Raw genomic sequence first — 23,675 nt, forward strand, 5'->3', positions numbered from 1 at the left:
TTGACCTGCATACGTTAGATTCAACCAATAAAAAAAATCAAACTTGAATTATTTTTAATACTTTATTAAAATGTAATGATGAAAGGGAACATTTATTTTTTTCATGTTTAAATATAAAATATGTGCATTAAAATGATGATAAGTGCTATGAAAAAGATATTAATTTATGCATTATGTAGCACTTATCAGGTACTACCACTAGCCTTCCTCTTGTGCCGTCCCTAATATGCCCTACACCGAATAGTTGGATCAAATAGTGTCGGGTACTACCACTAGCCTCCCCATTGACACCATCCCTATGATGAGCAATATAGAAAGGTTAAACTGTTTTCTTTAACAACAAGATATTCACTCCAAACTCTTCCTATTTAAATATAATTAATTACGAATTTTATTCCTTCCAAACAAATGCTCACACAAGTCTCACAAATATGCTGAATATATTATGCTTGCTCTGCTTTTTCTTAAGATTAGAGTATTTACTTAGCTTTTACTTCTCCCGAACAATGTTCATTTTCTTTTTCTTTATATCTCTCTCTTTTTGTTATTTTCAAGTAATTACATGAAAGAGCAGAATAAAAAATTAATCTAATATGCTGCATATAAATATATATCATGCAAACAGCATTTTAATTATGCCCAATAATTCATAGCTTATCACAAGTTATTTTGAATTAGAGATTTGAGGCATACACTTGTGTATTTTATGGTTATGCATTATACATGCAAAAGTAAACTTCAATTTAATCACACCGTGAAACAATTATCATTAGCATGAGAATGAAGCATGATATCAAGATGATCAGCAATTAAAGGTTTAATCATACTACCATATAATTTCAGACTATTGATTTTGCTCAACTAACTCACAGGAGAAGGGTTTAGATTACCGGTGCATTCAGCATTCTTCAAGTCAAATACCTTTTAGATTCTTTACATCCTTGGCTGAAGAAAATCTCTTTTTTTTTGGTTTGCAAGGGAATGTTTATTATCTTTCATCGAGGTGTCCTTCAAGTTGAAATTTCTTGCTCATAAATCCTGTATCATTAGCAAAATCTTTTTCTTTCTTGAAGGAAAGTCATTAGTTTCTTCAAGATACAAAACATTCATACAACATATTTCTTAACTAGATGACTCAACATAAGATATGACAATAATTGAATATTGAGTCACTTTACTCAAGAGATTGCCTAAATATAAGTAAGCACATGTCACTTGAACCAAAGAGATAGTTTCATTAACCAAGATGGTTCAAGAACAAGCATGTGAGGCAATAGAAAGATTCATCAAGATCAAATCAATTTCTTATTTTCAGAATCAATTTAGCTTAGATTCTATTTGCTTAAGATAACTATCAATAAGACGTGCTAGCTAAGTTTTAATCAAATTATCTTAAACAGTTGTTTCTATCAAAATTCAGATTGTTACATAGAATCAAAATGATAAACTATATTCTCAATAAAGGATCTAGTTTTAATAAGAATAATATGAATTGACATTTCTACAACTAGTATCTTTTCATTGAATATTCTATATGCATTGCTTAAAGAGTAATATCCAAAAAAGCACTTGTTTTATCAGATTTGGCATATATTTCATTCTTGAGAACATAATATGTATAACTGAAAAACATGAAGGTATGCACCATTTGATTTTTTGTTTTTCATTAGTTCATATAGGGTTTTATTCAAAATTAGATTTAATAGAAACCTTATAATATGACAAGTTGTGATGATAACATTAATCAATTGCTATCACAAGGCATTGTCCTTACACAACCAAGGTTCTATTTTTATAACCCCTATATGCAATAGTGTTCTTGGTGCAAAAACAATTGTATTCAATATTATTTTCTATGCAAACCTTATTAACAAATTGCAAACCTTTTTCATTTGAAATCTTTTGTAAGTTTGTGCTAATGCAGAAAATATTTCAATTTAAGTGCCACGAACAAAACCAATATTAGCTTTGAGAAATTATCCACAATTACAAAATCAGAAAGCTTATCTCCTAGGTTCACAATCCTAGAGATCCAAATAAGTTCTTATGGAGAATTTTCAAAGGCTAAAGGTGAAAACAATATTTTCAGATTTAGAAATGATTCTAGTTTGTTTTTCTAGATGATATACATAGCAAACTTTGACCTTGCAAAAATTAATCTAAGTGAACCAATGACAAGATCTTTTGAGATTAAGTCCATACTAGTATGAGTTGATTTTATATGCCAAAACTAGTCTATTTAATCTTGGTATTCTTAATGCATATATTAAAAAAAATATACCAAGTAGACATTCTTGTGTTTATGATCAATAGAAGATAATGCCAAGGATAAGAACTCTCAATCAAGTATATAGAGAATTCAAAGAGTTATTCTAAGAGTATTGAGTAAGTAAATTATCCATCAATAACTGAAGCATAATATAGGAAGATGGAGTGATTTGGATATATTTTCTTTTCATACCAAAAGTATCACTTATATCACAGAAATGATTAATACTAGCTACAATTTCAATATGAGAGGATGCAAGGATTACTAATTCCATTATTCTTTCATTTTGGTCACTCTTCTTAATTATATTTTAAGTTCTATTCTTTAACACGTGTCTAGAGAACTCATTGTCCAGATAACATCTTTCATTGGAATCTTGGGTAGCTAGACACATTTGCTAAAAATGATCATGTTTTCAACTTAGAAACCCAAGCTCTTTTGGGTCCTTGCAGGTTAGCTATAATTGTTCCTTTTGGAACCCATATTCTCTTAATTACCATTTTGTCTATTAGTTTGCAGGTTTTAGGATTACAAGTAATATACTTCTGCATACTCTTGCTAAATTTAAACAACATAGATTTAGCAAAAACAGATAATGAATTTTCAGTTTTCTATTTTTGTTTATTAGTTTCACCAGATTTGTGAAAAATTATTTTAGGATGAATAGTGGAGGATTTAAGAAATATATTCTCGAAAGATTTTTGAGTGTACCAAGGTTGATATCCCAATCCAGCTTTGTCATATACAGCTCTTGAATTTTCTATCATTAAATTCAGTTTTTCAGAGCTGAGAGTGAATCTTTCAACAGTAGGTTTCAAATTATCAACTTCTTTAGTTAATTTTTCATTATCTTCTGAAAGCAATTCATTGTTTTTCTTAAGTTTATCATGGCTTTCAGTGAGAAGTTGATTTCTCTGATTTAGTTCTTTATTTTTTTTAATTAAGATTTCAATTTTATTAGTCAGTTTTAGTTTTTCATCTATTAGGATTTGATTTTCATTCTTCAAGTTCTTGTTCCTACAAATAAGTTTCTTATGTTCTAAATATAAATTAGAAAAGACATCATGAAGTTCATCAAATATAAAATCATTTTTAGTTTTAGCATGTACCTCATATATCTCATCTTCATGTGCCATTAAGCATGAATTTGCAATATGATGCTGCTCTTCTTCTACAAATGATGTTTCAGATTTGTTAGTGCATTCATATTTAACTTCAAGCATATTTCATATTTCCTTAGCAGTTGTGCAAAAAAATATGCAATTAAGTTCACTATCATCTAATGCACAAAATAGCACATTCATGGCTTTTGCATTTTGCTGAGCCATTTTCTTATCATGATTAGTGCTTGTGTGTGGTCCATTGACTATGATACTCCATAAATCATAGTCATGTGCTTGAATGAAAATGCGCATGCGTTCTTTCCAATATGTATAGTTTATGCCATTAAAAAGTGGAGGTCTATCAATTAATTGTTCCTCTCCTAGAAAACTATCTATTTGAGTTGTCATGATCTTTGGCTCTTGATCTTGAGATCAATAATTAATATTAGAGCACCTGCTCTGATACCACTTGTTGCCCAAGGTGACAACCCAAGAGGGGGGGTGAATTGGGTTATTCTAAATTTTTGGTGTTTTAAAAGTTTTCTTAGTTAAGTGCGGTGGATGCTTTCTTAAATTATTTGAATGAATTAAACTAGAGCAAAGATGAAAGATAATGCAAGAATAAGCATAAGAACGAGCACAACACAAACACAACGATATATAGTGGTTCGGTGCACCCCAAGGCACCTACGTCCACTCCCCAAGCGTTCCCTTGGGAATTTTACTATAACCCCTCGGATTACAGTAGGATTGTTTTTCGGGCTCACAATCCAAAACCTTTACAATTGGTTTTCCGGGATCACCAACAAACCTAACTATTGGTTTTACGGGCTCACCAACAACCTACGTTGGTTTTACGGGCTTACCAACAACCTACGTTGGTTTTACGGGCTTACCAACAACCTACAATGTTGGTTTTACGGGCTTACCAACAAACCTTACAACAAGAATAAATAACAAGGAACTAAAGCTCCTAAATGAGCAAATAAAACAATTATGAGCTACAAACAAGAGTTTAGAATATAGTTATCCCTTTAATAAGGCTCTTCTCTTCTTTGTCAAGATTGCTTCACTCTTCAAGGGTTGGTGGAGCTCTTAATGTCTCTTGGAATCTGCTCAACCACTTCCTTTTGGCTCTTTGAATGAAGCAATTGAATGAAGCTTGCATTGCTAGGGTTTTCTCTTGAATGCACTTGATGTATTTTCCAAAGCTTACTTCCTTTGATGAATACTCCCTCTTAAATACTTCTCCAACCTCTAAATAGTCCTTCCTGACCGTTGGATTGAAGAAACTAGCCGTTTATAGCCGTTGGGAGTCCAAAAAGCACTTCTGCACAACTAGCCGTTATGCTTCTGCCCGTGCTTGGGTCGACCCAAACTTTTCTTAGGTCGACCCAAACCACTGTTCATCAGACTTGGGTCAGCTCAAGCTTTTCTTGGGTCGGCCCTCTCAAAAAATACAGAACCTTGTATTTCAGCCTTCCTTCACTTGGGTCGACTCAACTCTTTTTGGGTCGACTCAAGGTTGGGTCGACTCAAGGTTGGGTCGACCCAAGGTTGGGTCTACTCAGGTTCAGTTAGGGTCGACCCTCTCAGAGATTCCAGAGACTTGTTTTCTTGAGGCTTGAGGATGGGGTCGACTCAACTTTCACTTGGGTCGACCCAAGTACTGTTCATCCGTGCCATAAGTGCTAGAATGTGCCAGAATGTTTCTTGATGTGCCGGGATCGACTCCACCTCTTCTAGGGTCGACTCCTACTTTGTGCCAAGTGTTCCAAAGGCGTGCCAAACGTATCGGGGTCGACTCCAAACTAATTGGGGTCGACTCTAACCATGTTTTTCTGCACTTTGAAGGTTAGTTATGCTCATTGAAACAACAATATGATATTCCAAGCAAATTATGATGCATGGCACAATAAAGTTTCATACCCTTAACAGTGGAAATTACCAAATTGCCCTTTTAGGTATTTTTAACGTGAAACTTTGCCAAAATAGATTCTTGAGCTTTCTACCATTCTCTATTACAAATTTTATCTCGTTATCATTTCTTGAGAGTGGTTTTGACCATATATTCTTAATGTATCGTGAATGTATCGAGGGTGTGTCATTTATCAATGATGTATCGAATATTTCTTCATTTCTCACTTATGTACTGGATTAATTGAGTTAATAGCATTAGCACTTCCATATGGCCTCAATGGCTTTGTAAGCATCAAAATAACACTAGGATCCTCAATGACTCTGTGGAGTAATTGATTAAAACCCTATTTGATTTTGATGAGATCAAAGCAATTGAGTATATTTCTTGTTTACTAATGAATTCAATTAAGTGTTTCAGTGAAAATCTTGTCTAAGTGTCTCAAGACTTGGTTCATAATTTTTGGATAAGTTAAGAAGTCAGCTTGAACCAAAGTCTGAGACTCGAGTCGACTCCAGAGTATCACGAGTCGACTCCAAGCGTATCAAGTTCACTGGCACGGGTCGACTCCAGATCTGTACGAGTCGACTCCGACTGAGAACAGACAGAAGAACAGAAAGCTTCAACTCAGAACCTGTCAACGAGTCGACTCCTAAAGTGCGCGAGTCGACTCCGATGTTCACCGAGTCGACTCCAGGATAGTAAGAGTCGACTCCAAGAGGAACACAAAGAAAAAGTCAGAGAGCAGTTTTCGGGTCTGAGATTCGAGTCGACTCCAGTGAAACGCGAGTCGACTCCGATGGATGGCAAGTCGACTCCAAAGAAGGTGAGAGTCGACTCTCAGAGGAACACAAGAAAAAGTCAGAGAGCAATTTTCGGACTCTGAGATTCGAGTCGACTCCCGCAATATGCGAGTCGACTCCAAGACTCCGCGACCATCAACAGACAGAAGACCAAGTTACTGCCTCTGAGATTCGAGTCGACTCCCAGACAGCTCGAGTCGACTCCAAGACAGCTTTACATCAAAAAGGCAGAAGACCAAGTTTTGAAAACTGAGAGCCGAGTCGACTCCGAGGAAGTTCGAGTAGACTCCAAGACTGGACGAGCCAAAAGACAGAGAATCGGGAGTTCGGGCTCTGAGATTCGAGTCGACTCCCAGGATAGTCGAGTCGACTCGAGTGGATCAAATTCAAAATTGGATCCACGGACTTCAGTGGATGAGCCGACTCCGAAATTGCCAAGTCAGCTCCAGAAGTTGGCGAGTCGACTCCAGGTCAAGACGAGTCGACTCCCAGTCGTGAAGGCAACTTTAATTCAAATTTGGAACAGTTGCCGAGTCGACTCCGGAAAAGCTTGAGTCGACTCCCGCTACAACCGAGTCGACTCCTGATCACGCGAGTCGACTCTAACCCACCAACGGACACATTGTCAGGCTGCGCAGAGTGTGCAGAACGGGCAGAAAAAGCTCTCTAACGGCTAGTTTCCGTGGGGGTTGGTTTAAATAGCCACAGAAGACTGTAGCAAGGCAGAGAAGAACCATTCCACTCCAAGTAATCAAGCTTTCAATCTCTGCAACTTGTTCTTCAACGAAAAAGAGGGAAGAGCAGCATTAACTGCATCCACCTACTTCTTTCCAACATTGAAAGAGCCTTCTCCTGCATTCAAGTCGACTACACATTCAAGAGGAGACCCGAAGTTCAAGAAGCCCTTCCTCTTCTCCAACTTAAAAGAGTTTGAGGGCTCTTAACTTCGTTATTGTTCATATTGCCATTTATCTGCTTTTGAGAAGCTGGATTTTTCTGTTTGTCTCTTTTATCTACACCTTTGTCTTTGCTTGGTTCAATCGGGGCATTGAATCAAGAGTATTGAGGTTGGTTGGTGAGCCGAGTGTAAAACCAACGTGTAAGGGTTCGATTGTGATCCCGAAAAAACAATCGGGGTTGGTTCTAGTCGGTGAGCCTGGGAAAACCGACCGAGTTCGTTGTGAGCTCGTAAAACAACAAGTTTGGTTGTGAGCTTGGAAAACAACCGGCGGTAATCCAAGGGGTTATAGTGAATTCCCAAGAGAGACTTGGGGAGTGGACGTAGGAGCAAGGCTTAGCTCCGAACCACTATAAAAGCTTTGTGTTTGTGATTGCTTGTCTCTTACCATTACCCTCATTTCATACACATCACAACAACTAATTAATCATCTTGTAGAAAGCATTAATTAGTCACCCACAAACACTTTAATAGTTAAAATTATTTTAAAACCCAATTCACCCCCCCTCTTGGGTTGTCTATCTGGGCAACAAGTGGTATCAGAGCCTAAACTCTTCCACCCAAGAGTAAGAGATCAAAATGACAACCCCATTTGGATCTTCCCACATTGAGGGTCAGTCCACCCAAAGACCCCCATTCTTTAATGGATCCGACTACTCATATTGGAAGGCTAGGATGAGAATATTCATCCAAGCCCAAGACTATGAGATGTGGACCATTGTAGTAAATGGCCCATACATCCCATCCATATATGTAGAGGGTGTCACGGTACCCAAACTAGAAAAGGATTGGGATGAACATGACATGAGGAAGGCACAACTAAACTCTAAAGCTATGAATGTGCTTTATTGTGCCTTAGATAGAAATGAATTTAATAGGGTCTCTACTTGCAATTCTGCAAAAGAGATTTGGGACAGACTTGAAGTGACCCATGAGGGCACGAATCAAGTCAAAGAATCCAAAATAAATATTTTGGTTCATAAATATGAACTATTTAAAATGGATTCTAATGACATAATTACATGCATGTTTACTAGGTTTACTGACATTGTCAATGGCCTAAAAAGCCTTGGCAAGAACTATACTAACAGTGAGCTTGTCAGGAAAATCCTTCGGTGTCTACCAAGGTCATGGGAAGCTAAAATGACCGCAATCCAAGAAGCCAAGGACCTGAACAAATTACCACTTGAGGAGCTTCTTGGATCCCTAATGACGCACGAGCTAACCATGAAACAACACAACGAGGAAGAGTCCTCCCATAAGAAAAAGGTAATAGCTCTAAAATCTACTTCATCTAACAAGGACTTATCTTGCAGTAGCAGCAGTGAAGAAGAAGAACATGAGGATGATGATGGTGAGGCACTTCTTGTGCGCAAATTCAGAAAATTCATCAACCACAAGAAGTCCTATCATCAAAGGAGAGGCCCCTCAAATTCCTACCGCAAGGACAAAGGTAAGAAAAGGAAAAATGAGGGGATTGGCTGTTACGAGTGCAAGAAGCCGGGTCACATAAGAGCTGAGTGCCCTTTACTGAAGAAGGGGAGCAAGTACAAGAAGAAGAAGGCTCTTGTCACGATACTATCCGGCTCAGACTCATCATCCTCTTCATCGGATGAGGAACAAGAGGAAAAGGCCAATTTCTGCTTCATGGCCAATGGAAATGAGGTAACGCTCGAATCGCCTTTAGATTTTACTTTTGATGAGCTTTATGATGCCTTTAATGAACTAATGATTGAATATAAGGCTATAAATGTTAAAAACAGAGAATTAAAAGTAACTAACCAAACTTATATCCGTAAGTATGATTCATTAGTTAAGGATAAGGATTTAATCACCAAAGAAAATATAGACCTTAAGACAAGCAACCAACTTTTAACTCAAAAGACTAATACCTTAACTAAGGATAATGAAAAACTAACTAAGAAACTCTCAGAACTTAAAAACCATAAACAAATCTTAAACAAGGATCTCACAAAAGAACTAAATGATCTAAAGGCAGAAAATCAAACACTAACCAAAGAACTTAACAAATACAAACCCTTGGTTGAAAAATTTACATATAGCTCAGAAAAATTGAATATGATACTAAATAGTCAACGAGCAGTATTTAATAAAGCGGGTTTAGGATATCAACCAAGAAATAAACAAAAACTTCTTAGTAACTTCTTTGTTAAAGCTTGGGAAAGTAAAACTAAGAAAATAACCTGCTTTTGTTGTGGAACTATAGGTCATAAAGCAAATGTGTGTAATTTTAGGAAAGGTAAAACAAAAAGGAAAATTAAAAGGGTATGGGTTCCAAAAGGAACCAACTTGACTAACCATGAAGGACCCAAGAAAACTTGGGTACCTAAGATGACATGATTTGCTTGTGTAGGAGTGTCTTGCAGCCAAGGTCAACAAAAACTGCTGGTATTTGGATAGTGGCTGCTCAAGACACATGACGGGTGATAAGGATCAATTTTTCACCCTTGAAGCTAAGAAGGGAGGTGCTGTGACTTTTGGAGACAACAACCAAGGTCACATCATTAGTATTGGTAAAGTTCAAATCACCCCTTCTACTTTTATTGATAATGTTAGATATGTTGATGGTCTTAAGCATAACTTGTTAAGCATTAGTCAATTATGTGATAAAGGGTATGATGTTATGTTTAAACCATCACTATGCATTATAACAAATCCTAATGACAATAGTTTAGTCTTTAAAGGAATTAGACGTGGAAATGTGCATGTTGTAGACCTTGAAGATCTTGCAAAACATAACCAATGTTTAGTTGTTAATGAAACTAAAGATAATAATGCTAGTTGGTTATGGCACCGTAAGTTAGGTCATGCAAGCATGGACACAATAACTAAACTAGTTAAAAGAGATTCCGTGATAGGTTTGCCAAAATTAAAATTTGAAAAGAACAAAATATGTGAAGCATGTCAATTTGGCAAACAATCTAGGAACTCATTTAAATCCATAAAATGTGTCTCTACCTCTAGACCTCTAGAATTATTACACATGGACCTATTCGGACCAACTAGAACAACAAGCCTAGGTGGAAATAAATATGGTCTAGTTATTGTAGATGATTATTCTAGGTACACTTGGGTTATGTTCTTAGCACATAAAGATCAAGCTTTTTCAGTATTTAAAAAGTTTCATAAGGAAGTAACCAATGCTAGAGATATTTCAGTAATAGCCATTAGAAGTGACCATGGTACCGAATTTGAAAATCAGTTATTCAATGAATTTTGTAGTAAAAAGGGAATAACTCATAATTTTTCTGCACCTAGGACACCACAACAAAATGGAGTTGTGGAAAGAAAAAATAGGACTCTAGAGGAAATGGCTAGAACTATGTTATGTGAAAGTAACCTCCCTAAGTACTTTTGGGGAGAAGCCATTAATACTTCTTGTCATATATTAAATAGAGTTTTATTAAGACCCATTATAAAGAAAACACCTTATGAACTTTGGAAAAACAGAAAACCAAAGGTAAACTACTTTCATGTTTTTGGATGTAGGTGTTTTGTTCATAATAATGGAAAAGATAATCTAGGTAAATTTGACTCTAAATCTGATGAGGGCATATTCTTAGGTTACTCTACGACTAGTAAAGCCTATAGAGTCTTTAATAAAAGAACCCTAGTTATAGAAGAATCTATACATGTGGTATTTGATGATTCTAGTGACATCTCCTCTAGTAAGAAAGTTAACCTTGATGATGATGCTGAAATTCTTGAAGAAAAGATAGATGAAATGACATTACAAGATGATAATCAAAAATTGATTGAAGGAGCATCATCAAGCCAAGAGGCTATTGTGGATCATGGGCTAACTAAAGCTTGGAGGTATGCTCACGGGCATCCTAAGGAACTAATTCTAGATGACCCATCTCAACCGGTTAGGACTAGAGCATCCCTTAGGAATTTAAATAACCATCTAGCGTTTGTCTCACACTTTGAGCCCAAACATATAGAAGAAGCCGAAAATGATGTAAATTGGATAAATGCAATGCAAGAAGAATTAAACCAATTTACTAGAAACAAAGTGTGGAATCTAGTTGAGAGACCTTCTGAATATCCAATTATAGGTACAAAATAGATTTATAAAAATAAACTAGATGAAAATGGAATCGTAATAAGGAATAAGGCTAGACTAGTAGCAAAGGGGTATAATCAAGAAGAATGTATAGATTTTGATGAAACCTTTGCTCCTGTAGCTAGACTTGAGGCTATTAGATTATTATTAGCATATGCATGCTCTAAGAACTTCAAACTATTTCAAATGGATGTAAAAAGTGCATTTTTAAATGGGTATATTAATGAGGAGGTATATGTAGAACAACCTCCTGGTTTTGAAAACCATCAATACCCTAATCATGTTTATAAATTGAACAAAGCACTTTATGGTTTGAAACAAGCACCTAGAGCATGGTATGAGGGACTTAGCAAATTCCTATTAGAACATGAGTTCTCTAGGGGTAATGTAGATACAACTCTTTTTCTGAAAAAGAAAAACCAAGATATGCTGTTAGTACAGATTTATGTTGATGATATTATTTTCGGTGCTACTAACAATCGTCTCTGCGAAGAATTTGCTAACTTGATGCAGAGTGAATTTTAGATGAGCATGATGGGAGAGCTGACTTACTTCCTTGGACTCCAAATCAAACAATCTGAAGGAGGCATCTTCATCAATCAAGCCAAATATATCAAGGAGATGCTCAAGAAGTTTGATATGGAGGGAAACAAATCAATCAGCACCCCCATGAGTTCATCATGCAAATTAGACCAAGATGAATCAGGTAAATCTGTAGATCAGAAACTGTATCGAGGTATGATAGGATCCTTATTGTATCTTACTGCAAGTAGACCTGATATTATATTTAGTGTTTGCATGTGTGCTAGATATCAGGCTAATCCTAAAGAATCACATCTAGTTGCAGTTAAGAGAATTTTTAAATATTTAATAGGAACTAAGAATATAGGGCTATGGTACTCTAAAGAATCTAGCCTAAACTTAATAGGATACACAGATTCAGACTTCGCTGGATGTAAGCTTGATAGAAAAAGTACCAGCGGGTCGTGTCAATTTCTAGGAGAAAACCTTATCTCATGGTATAGCAAGAAACAAAACTCGGTTGCATTATCTACTGCTGAAGCTGAATATGTTGCAGCCGGGAGTTGTTGTGCTCAAATCTTGTGGATTAAACAACAACTAGAAGATTATGGCATTAAACAAGATAAAATTCCCATTAATTGTGATAATACAAGTGCCATTAATCTAACTAAAAATCCAATTCAGCATTCAAGAACTAAACATATTGAGATAAGACATCACTTCATAAGAGATCATGTATTGAATGGTGATGTGACACTCCAATTTGTTTGTACTGATGATCAATTAGCAGACATTTTTACAAAACCCCTAAGTGAAGAGAGGTTTAGTGTGCTTAGGAGGGGATTAGGAGTGATTGATCCATCCTAGTGGTAGTTTCCACTAGATTCATTGATTTTGATGATTAGTTTGTGGTTAAAATAGAGTTTCTCTTCAATGATCATCAAATCAGATCCTAATTTAGTGATTTTCCCTCGTTTGGCACAAACGAAGCATGATTTTTAGGTGCGTGCCAAAGTTAGAGACGACTCGAGTAAGTTTCAGAGTCGGCTCCTAAGGGGGAGTGTTGCCCAAGGTGACAAGCCAAGAGGGGGGGTGAATTGGTTTCTTCTAAATTTTGATGCTTTAAACGTTTTCTTAATTAAGTGCGGTGGATGCTTTCTTAAGCTATTTGAGTGAGTTAAACTAACGCAAGAGTAGAAGATGATGCAAGAGTAAATGAAAACACAAGCACAACACAAACACAACAATATATAGTGGTTCGGTGCTCTCCTTAGCACCTACGTCCACTCCCCAAGCGTCCCCTTGGGAATTCACTATAATCTCGCGGATTACAGTTGGATTATTTTCCGGGCTCACAATCCAAAAATCTTTGTTGGTTTTACGGGCTCACCAACGAACCTATACACTTTGGTTTTTCGGGTTCACCAAAAACCTTTGTTGGTTTTGCGGGCTCACCAACTAACCTTTACACTTTGGTTTTCCGAGTTAACCAAAAACCTTTGTTAGTTTTGCGGGCTCACCAACGAACCTTTACAAAGTGTTTAATTAACAAAAGGAAAGATTCAAACTCCTAAATGAGCATATGAAACAATATAAGCTACAAGGAAGAGTTAGAAAGTATTTATCGCTTTGAAGTCGCTTTGCTCTTCTTTGTCAAGGATGCTTCACTCTTTAAAGGGGATGGAGCTCTTGATGCCTCTTTGAATCTGCTCAATCCCTTTCTTTGATTCTTGAATGAAGCTCTTGATGAAGAAGATTAGGGCACTTTTGTATTCTTGGGTACTCTTTGATATTCAACTCAAAAGTTGTTCTCTCTGATGAATAGTGCCCCTTTAAATAGCTTCCCACCTTCTTAGGACAAGTCCCAATGGTTAGATTTGAAAAACTAGCCGTTACTCACCTTGGGAAGGACAAAAAGTACAGTTGCAGAACTAGCCGTTACTGTTCAGCCCGTGTTTGGGTCGGCTCAACCTGTCCTTGGGTCGACCCAACTTTGCCTTGGGTCGACTCAAACATTCCTTGGGTCGACCCTCTCAGAAACCACAGAAACTTCAATTTCAGCCTTCCTTCCCATGGGTCGACCCAACCATTCTTTTGGTCGACTCAAAGTCCACTTGGGCCAACTCAACTTCTTCTTGGGTCGACCCTCTCAGTAATTCCAGAGAACCAATTTCTGTCTGTCTTTCTGTCTTGCCTTTGGGTCGACCCTCTCAGGGTTTGGGTCGACTCAAGGTTGGGTCGACTCAACCACTGTTTGGGTCGACCCTCTCAGTAAATCCAGAGAGCATTCTTCAGTTGTGTTTTTGAGGTTCTTCAAGGTTGGGTCGACTCATGCTTACCTTGGGTCGACCCAACTCACTGTTCATTTGTGCCATTTTTGCAGGAGTGTGCCAAATGATTTCTTGATGTGCCGGGGTTGACCCAATCAACCTTTGGGTCGACTCAATCCACACTTTGCTGCATTCTCAAGGTTAGATTCATTCAAATGAACAAGGTCATGTATCTATTTTCAATTAACCAAATATACTGAGAGTAATGAACTTATAAATGAAGTATCAATTTAACTTATAGCATACTCTAGATAATTGCTTGTTAATCATCAAAATAACACTATCATCCTCAATCTCCCCCTTTTTTGATGATTACAAAATAAAGAGTATAAGTCTATTGATACTTGTCTTTAAAATCAGTTTATAAAAGGGATTAAATTGCTGAATTTCAGCTTTTCATATATACTTGTGAAATCTCCCCCTATATCATTCAAATGTTGCCAATTTGACTTTTTGAATTGCTCCCCCTTTCATTTATAATTCATTAGCAATGAAACTTCAAAAATTGGAGATAAACTCTGAGTTTCAGGTTATGTATCGGGGTGCGAGAGGTGCGTGCCAAATTCTGAATTTATATGTGCCAAATTCTGAACTTTGATGGAAATTTTTGATTTAGTCAATTTCATTGTTACAAATTGCTCCCCCTTAGATGTATAAGCTTTCTTATATGATTTTCAATTTGTTTGCCCATTTATTTATCTTTTCTTTACATAACTTTTATCTTTATTTCTCCCCTTTTTGTTATATTTCTTTACTTCTCCCAAAATTAATACTCTTTCTTTACTTCTTAAATAAAATACTCTTTCTTTACTTAAATTGAATACTCTTTCTTTTCTTAATACTCTTTCTTTTCTTAAATACTCTTTCTTTTCTTCTCCCCCTTTTTGTTATCATCAAAAATATATATATGGGAAAAGATGCAATAAATAATAAACTTCAAACTTCATTGATCAAAATAGGAACATTTTCATACATTCATGTCAAAAATAAAGACAGATACAATGTTCCTTAATCAAGATTTAAAGATACATAAGATAAAAACAAGATACATAGGAGAAAAGCAAGATACATGTGAGAACTAGATATCTAGCCTAGGCTCTAAACATAGACGCTAAGATCAGCCTAGGGGGAATCTAATGGCTGGGATCTAGTCCTCATCCTCCTAGCATACGTGGCGAGGGGAGGTCGAGCCTGGTGAGACTGTGTCTGGCGTGGAGCACGACGAGCGGGATGACTCTGTGCCGATATTTCTGACTCAGCAGCCTGTGGCACAGACGGTCCATGTGTCTCTCTCTCTCTCCGGAGTGCTCCTATCTGCTGCCTCAGATCACTGATCTCAGCAGACATGACATCCAACCGGACGTCCAATCGGCTCGTGAGCCCGTCAGTAATAGTCCTCGCCTGAGCTGTCATGAGCTCTGTCATCCTGCTCCAGAAGTCATCCGTATCTGTCGGAGGAGCGGATGACGATGGTCCAGCCTCTGAGGGTACAGTAGGATGATCCATAGGCTCCTCATCCTCATCCTCTGGTGCCTCTCCCTCTTGTGCCTCACCCTGAATGCCCGCACCGGTGTGAATCCACTGCCCGTTCACTTTCGCATATCCCATGCGTATGAGTGTCCGTGCAGTGTACGTGTCCGTGTGATGCAGACTCTTGGATGCCTCCTCCTCAAGAGGTAAACCATGCTGACGGAAGATCAATATAAGTATCATACCATAAGGTAGTGATACCCTGTTGCTGCACATCACCTTCCTCATCTGCCTTAATATCATAGCCGGAAGATTTAGAGGAGTCCCCCGAATCATACACTCCATAACTGCTAGATCTCGCTCTGAGATGAGATCAAATCTCCCGGTCTTCGGAAATAAAATCCTATTTATCATATTGAGCAATAACCTCATCTCAGCGGAAAGAGAACTAGCTATTACCTTCTGAGAAAAATCGAAGTTCACGTTTTCCATGATCAATTGCAGAGCTCTCATTTTGTCTTCTGGCCTCTTCGGAGTGGCTCCTATGCAGGGTAGGTGTAGTAACTCACTCAAGCTCTCCTCGGATACACGGATCCGAACCCCTCGAACTTCCGACACAAGCCCTCCCATACCAGTCTTGAGAAAGGCATAGAACTCTTGTACCAACCCGGGGTAGATGACCACATCTAGGGAGCAAAGATACTCCCAACCTTGTCTTTGGATCCATTCCCAAATCCGAAACCCTTCTTGATTGAAAAACTCCGAATGGATCCTTCTCCCGGTAGTAACCGGCCTCCCCGCAAATCTTGCAAGGATCACTGAGGGGGAAGGAGGAGGAGGGACCTCCGCACGTGCCTCACGTCTTGGAGACACGGGAGAAGGCTCGGTAGGGTGCCTTTCCTCTTGTTGGACCCGGGTCACTCTTCCGGATCTCTTGGCTACGGCTCGTTTGGGTCCCATTTCTCCAAGATCCTTAGGAAATCTACTGTTTGGAGGAGTTTAGTGGAGATTGGAGAGTGGGGGCTAGTCTTTTTGGAAGAAGACAAAGGGCAAACAGTGCCCTAGATGTGCTCTCGGGCCCCCTTTTAACAGTGGGGTCCCGACGTTGGGTCGACTCAAGATTTTTCTTGGGTCGACTCAACGTTGGGTCGACCCATGTTCTGGGTTGGGTCGACCCAAGTGCAGAAATTTTCTTTTCTCTTCCTTTTTGCTTCTAAAAAGTTTTCCTTGCTTCCAATCCTTATAAACTCTTTATGGAACAATGATACATGAGTAAGAAATCTATAGATAACAAATTTGACTCATGTTTCATGGGATTTTTGAAATTAGAGGAATGTATCATGAGACTACTATCTCCCTTTTATATTTCTTTAATAAAAAGGATCACATATGCCTAATTCCCTCCTGAGCATACAGAATCTATCTTCACTCAATGGTTTGGTAAATATGTCGGCCAATTATTTTTCCGTGCATATATGCTCAATACATACATTTCCATTTTGCACATGATCCCTAATAAAATGGTACCTTATTTCTATGTGTTTGGCTTTAGAGTGCTGAACTGGATTTTTAGTGAGATTGATAGCACTAGTATTATCACACTTAATAGGAATATTATCTAGTTTGACTCCATAGTCCTCTAGTTGTTGCTTGAGCCATAATACTTGAGCACAACAACTACCAGCAGCTATGTATTCAGCTTCAGCTGTGGACAGTGCCACTGAGTTCTGCTTCTTACTAAACCATGATACTAAGTTATTTCCTAAGAATTGACATGTGCCACTTGTGCTCTTCCTATCTAACTTGCATCCAGCAAAGTCAGCATCTGAATATGCAAGCAAATCTAGACAGGAGTCTCTCGAGTACCATAATCCAATGGTGGTAGTTCCTCTTAAGTATCTAAGGATTCTCTTAACAGCACTTAAATGTGACTCCTTAGGATCCGATTGGTATCTAGCACATATCCCTACACTAAATACAATGTCGGGTCTACTAGCAGTAAGATAGAGCAAGGATCCAATTAGTCCTCTATAGAGCTTAATATCAACACTTTTCCCTTTTTCATCTTTGTCTAGCTTACTAGTAGGATTCATTGGAGTGCCAATTCCCTTATGATTTTCATTCCCAAACTTCTTCAGTATTTCCTTTGTATACTTAGTTTGATGAATGAAAATGCCTTCTTTGGTTTGTTTGATTTGTAATCCTAGAAAGAAGCTTAGTTCTCCCATCAAACTCATCTCAAATTCTCCATGCATTAATTCAGCGAATTCTTTGCATAGAGTATCATTAGTGGCACCAAAGATTATGTCATCTACATATATTTGCACCACTAATAGATTTTTGTCCTTTCTTTTGATGAATAAAGTTTTATCTACATTTTCTCTACAAAAATCATTTTCAAGCAGAAATTTACTTAGTCGATCATACCAAGCCCTAGGTGCTTGCTTTAATCCATATAATGCCTTATGTAGTTTAAACACATGATTTGGCAATTCATGATTTTCAAATCCTGGAGGTTGTTCTACATATACTTCCTCCTCAATAATACCATTTAAGAATGCACTCTTCACATCCATTTGATATAATTTAAAATTCATGAAACATGCAAATGCCAGAAGCAATCTAATAGCCTCTAATCTAGCTACAGGAGCAAATGTCTCATCAAAATCTATTCCTTCTTCTTGATTGTATCCCTTAGCTACAAGTCTAGCCTTATTCCTTATAACTAATCCATTTTCATCTAATTTATTTCTAAATACCCATTTTGTTCCAATTACTGAATTATGCTTTGGTCTTTCAGTTAATGTCCATACATTACTTCTTTTAAATTGATTTAATTCCTCTTGCATGGCATTTATCCAGTTAGTATCTTTTTCAGCCTCTTCATAAGTTTTAGGTTCTAATTGTGAAACAAAAGCAAGATAATCATTTAAATTTCTAAGAGATGATCGAGTTCTTACCCCTTGAGATGGATCACCAATGATTAAATCTTTAGGATGTCCATGTGCATACCTCCATTCTTTTGGCACGTCTTGGGGTTGTGGTGGCACGCAATCATCTCCCTTATCTTGATTTGGCACGTCATCAATTTTCAACTTTTCAAAGTCGATAATTCCTGTATCATTATCAATAGTATTTTCTTTCCTAGCAGACTCACTATCAGACTCATCAAATATAATATTGACTGACTCTTCTACTACTAAGGTTCTTTTGTTGAATACTCTGTATGCCTTGCTAGATGTGGAGTATCCTAAGAAGATACCTTCATCTGACTTGGCATCAAATTTACTTAAGTCCTCCTTGCCATTATTTAAGATAAAACATCTACATCCAAACACTTTAAAATATTTTGCTGTTGGTTTCTTATTCTTCCAAAGTTCATAAGGAGTTTTCTTAGTTATAGGTCATATTAAAACTCGATTTAGAATATGGCAAGAGGTGTTTATAGCTTCAGCCCAAAAGTACTTTGGAAGATTTGACTCGCACAACATTGTGCGTGCCATTTCTGCCAATGTCCTATTTTTCCTTTCAACAACCCCATTTTGTTGAGGCGTTCTAGGTGCTAAAAATTGATGTGATATTCCATTTTTAGTGCAAAATTCCTCGAAGTGTTGATTTTCAAATTCAGTACCATGATCACTTCGAATGGCTACTAAGGTGAGTTTCTTTTCATTTATGATTTTATTATATAGTTTCAAAAATTCTGAAAATGCTTCATTCTTATGTGCCAAAAATGAAACCCATGTATACCTTGAAAAATCATCAACAATAACTAGTCCATATTTCTTTCCTCCTAGACTTGTAGTTCTAGTAGGTCCAAATAAATCCATGTGTATGAGTTCAAATGGTCTAGTTGTTGATACTACGTTTTTCGATTTGAAAGATGACTTAGTTTGTTTTCCCAATGAACATGGTCCACATATTTTGTCCTTTTCAAAAATCAATTTTGGCACATCCTTTATTAATTCCTTCTTAACTAGTTTTGATATTAATTCCATACTAGCATGTCCTAATCTTCGATGCCAAAGCCAACTAGTTTCAATTTTCTTTTCTTCATTAGTAATTAAGCATAAACCATTTTTCTTGCCTAACTCATGAAGATCTACTAAGTAAATATTTCTTTGCCTTTGTCCTACAAGTACAATGCTATTATCTTTAGGATTTGTGATTATGCATACAGATGCTTCAAATGTAACTTTAAATCCTTTATCACAAAATTGACTTATTCTAAGAAGGTTATGTTTCAAACCCTTAACTAATAAAACATTTTCTATAAAAATAGATGGAGCAATGAAAATTTTACCCTTTCCAATGATATACCCTTTACCATTGTCTCCATAGGTCACTACTCCACCTTTCTTTGGTTCCAAGGTGACAAATTGATCTTCGTCACCGGTCATGTGTCTTGAACAGCCACTATCTAGATACCATCGTTTTTCCATTTTATCAGCTGCAAGACACACCTGCAATCAAGATCAAGAAGAACCTTTAGGTACCCAAGCTAAGTTGGGTCCTTTAGGGTTAGTACTCCATGTTCCTTTTGGAACCCAAACTTTCTTGAATTTTATCTTTTGATTATTACTTGATCTGTTTTGACTAGACTTTCTAAAATTACATTCATATGCTCTATGTCCTATCTTATTACAACAATAACAAGTAATATTTTTCCTTTTAGCTTTTACAAAAATATTCTTTAAGAGTTTTTGTTTCCTATTTGTTCTATACCCTAAACCGGCCTTATCATATACAGCTTTTTGGCTATCAAGAATCAAGTTTAATTTGGTAGAACTAAGAGTAAATCTATCTACCAAAGATTTATATTTTTCAGCATCTTCTTTTAGCTTGACATTTTCAGCAATTAGATTTTTGGTTTCATTTTCAAGTTTCCTACTTAATGTTTCATAGTTATGAGACAGTTTTATCTTATCTTTAATGAGAGATTGATTTTCTTCTTTTAGAGCTTTATTTTTATTAATTACTTTCTTATGTTCTTCCATGAGTTCTAAGAATGCATCATGCAATTCATCAACAGTAAAATCACAGTCAAGTTCAGAATCTACCTCATCGTCATTGGCCATATGACATATTTGGGCCGTGTCTTGATGATCTTCGTCCTCCGAACTTGATTCCTCACTTTCACTCCAATCGGCCATAAAATTCTTCTTTTTCAACTTTCTTGCCATCCTCTTCAAATCTGGGCAATCTATCTTATAATGCCCGGATTTGTTACACTCATAGCAAATGGGAGTCTCCTTTTCTTTTTTCTTATCCTTAACCTTTTCTTTGCTTGAGTTACCTTTAAGAAAGGGTTTCTTTTTATGGAACTTATTCTTACCTCTCATGAATCTTCTGAATTTTCTCCCAAGCACTGCCATCCCTTCTTCATCAATATCTTCATCATCATCTGAATCTTCCGATTCAGTTTGTTGTCTAGGGGTGGTAGTCTTTAGGGCAATGGGTTTTCTTCTCTTGACCTCATCTTCTGAATTTTGCCTCATTGTCAACTCATGGGTCATGAGAGATCCTAGGAGCTCCTCTAACTGCAGTGTGTTGAGGTCCTTTGCCTCTTGAATAGCGGTTACCTTGGCCTCCCAATTTCTTGGTAGAGACCTGAGAATTTTACGCACCAAATCAGAGTTAGAATAAGACTTTCCTAAACTTTTAAGCCCATTTATAATATCAGTAAAACGAGTAAACATATCAGTTATGGACTCAGTAGATTCCATTTTAAACAGTTCATACTTGTGTACTAATATGTTTATCTTGGACTCCTTAACTTGATTGGTCTCTTCATGTGTGACCTCAAGTCTATCCCAAATTTCTTTGGCGGTGGTGCAAGTGGATATTCTATTAAATTCATTTACATCTAAAGAGCAGTAAAGTGTATTTACAGCTTTTGCATTTAACTGTGCTAATCTTCTATCACTTTCATTCCAATCCATTTCTGGTTTGGGTATGATAGTGCCATCTATGTTAAGTGTGGGTATGTGAGGTCCTCTAGTGATGATTTGCCACAGTTCATAGTCCGAAGCTTGAATGAATATCCTCATTCTAGCTTTCCAATATGTGTAGTTTGTGCCATTAAATAGAGGTGGTCTATTTGTGGATTGCCCCTCACTCATTGCACATCCCACTTGGGTTGTCATGATCTTTAACTCTTGATTGTTAGATCAATGAGCACTATTAGAGCACCTCGCTCTGATACCACTTGTTGCCCAAGGTGACAAGCCAAGAGGGGGGGGTGAATTGGTTTCTTCTAAATTTTGATGCTTTAAACGTTTTCTTAATTAAGTGCGGTGGATGCTTTCTTAAGCTATTTGAGTGAGTTAAACTAACGCAAGAGTAGAAGATGATGCAAGAGTAAATGAAAACACAAGCAAAACACAAACACAACAATATATAGTGGTTCGGTGCTCTCCTTAGCACCTACGTCCACTCCCCAAGCGTCCCCTTGGGAATTCACTATAATCTCGCGGATTACAGTTGGATTGTTTTCTGGGCTCACAATCCAAAAACCTTTGTTGGTTTTACGGGCTCACCAACGAACCTATACACTTTGGTTTTCCGGGTTCACCAAAAACCTTTGTTGGTTTTGCGGGCTCACCAACTAACCTTTACACTTTGGTTTTCTGGGTTCACCAAAAATCTTTGTTGGTTTTGCGGGCTCACCAACGAACCTTTACAAAGTGTTTAATTAACAAAAGGAAAGATTCAAACTCCTAAATGAGCATATGAAACAATATAAGCTACAAGAAAGAGTTAGAAAGTATTTATCGCTTTGAAGTCGCTTTGCTCTTCTTTGTCAAGGATGCTTCACTCTTTAAAGGGGATGGAGCTCTTGATGCCTTTTTGAATCTGCTCAATCCCTTTCTTTGATTCTTGAATGAAGCTCTTGATGAAGAAGATTAGGGCACTTTTGTATTCTTGGGTACTCTTTGATATTCAACTCAAAAGTTGTTCTCTCTGATGAATAGTGTCCCTTTAAATAGCTTCCCACCTTCTTAGGACAAGTCCCAATGGTTAGATTTGAAAAACTAGCCGTTACTCACCTTGGGAAGGACAAAAAGTACAGTTGCAGAACTAGCCGTTACTGTTCAGCCCGTGTTTGGGTCGGCTCAACCTGTCCTTGGGTCGACCCAACTTTGCCTTGGGTCGACTCAAACATTCCTTGGGTCGACCCTCCCAGAAACCACAGAAACTTCAATTTCAGCCTTCCTTCCCATGGGTCGACCCAACCATTCTTTGGGTCGACTCAAAGTCCACTTGGGTCGACTCAACTTCTTCTTGGGTCGACCCTCTCAGTAATTCCAGAGAACCAATTTCTGTCTGTCTTTCTGTCTTGCCTTTGGGTCGACCCTCTCAGGGTTTGGGTCGACTCAAGCTTGGGTCGACTCAACCACTGTTTGGGTCGACCCTCTCAGTAAATCCAGAGAGCATTCTTCAGTTGTGTTTTTGAGGTTCTTCAAGGTTGGGTCGACTCATGCTTACCTTGGGTCGACCCAACTCACTGTTCATTTGTGCCATTTTTGCAGGAGTGTGCCAAATGATTTCTTGATGTGCCGGGGTTGACCCAATCAACCTTTGGGTCGACTCAATCCACACTTTGCTGCATTCTCAAGGTTAGATTCATTCAAATGAACAAGGTCATGTATCTATTTTCAATTAACCAAATATACTGAGAGTAATGAACTTATAAATGAAGTATCAATTTAACTTATAGCATACTCTAGATAATTGCTTGTTAATCATCAAAATAACACTATCATCCTCAGGGAGTCGACTCGCGCATTTGCGGGAGTCGACTCGCAAAGATGGCAGCAGAGGGGGAGACGACTCGCATATAGTCGGGAGTCGACTCGAAGTCTACAGGCGCATGAGGAGAGTCGACTCGCGCATATTCTGGAGTCGACTCGAGGTCGAGTCGACTCGCGACTCAGTGGAGTCGACTCGCAGTCGGGATCCGACTTTTTAACCCTAGATTTGTCGTTTCGAAAACACTTTTCTCTCAAGCCGCCACTGTTCAAAAGCCCTAGAGCCGACTCCTAGGTCGTCCCCGATCGTCTCCAACCCCTTTTCCGTCGATCTTTCACCGGTTCTTAGGTTTTTCATCCCTTCCTAGGTCGCCCCCGGTCGGTCCCAAGCCTCCTCCGTCGACCTTTCTCCGTCCTTTAGGTTTTTCATTCCGTCTAGGTCATAATGCCGCGTAAGACCGTTG

This window comes from Phoenix dactylifera, unplaced genomic scaffold (assembly GCF_009389715.1).
Source record: "Phoenix dactylifera cultivar Barhee BC4 unplaced genomic scaffold, palm_55x_up_171113_PBpolish2nd_filt_p 000874F, whole genome shotgun sequence".
NCBI lineage: Eukaryota > Viridiplantae > Streptophyta > Magnoliopsida > Arecales > Arecaceae > Phoenix > Phoenix dactylifera.